This window comes from Arachis ipaensis, chromosome B08 (genome assembly GCF_000816755.2).
Source record: "Arachis ipaensis cultivar K30076 chromosome B08, Araip1.1, whole genome shotgun sequence".
Classification (NCBI taxonomy): Eukaryota; Viridiplantae; Streptophyta; class Magnoliopsida; order Fabales; family Fabaceae; genus Arachis; species Arachis ipaensis.
This window is the reverse complement of record NC_029792.2, coordinates 34,024,485-34,024,840: the sequence shown is the minus strand read 5'-3', so window position 1 is coordinate 34,024,840 and position 356 is coordinate 34,024,485.

Genomic DNA, 356 nt, shown 5'->3' with positions numbered 1-356 from the left:
AATTAATTATCATCAAATATAATTATCATAACTTTTAACTTTGTCTATCAGATCGATAATTATTTATTTTGATAACTTTTATGAATTGTTAAAATTTTGTTAAAAGATATTTTTTTATATCTTCTGAATAGATGTATAAAAATTATAGTCTTTTCGTAATTTACGTGTTAAGTCATTTTATTATTCAATTATGAAGAAATTTGAGACATAAAATATAATCAAAATTCAATATCAATAATCTTAAAAAAATCAAAACATATTATTTTTAACTAATATAATAAAAAATAGTACATCATTATAAATTTTTTTACTAATAATAATTATAAATTTAAGTTATAGCTTAATATAGTATTTTA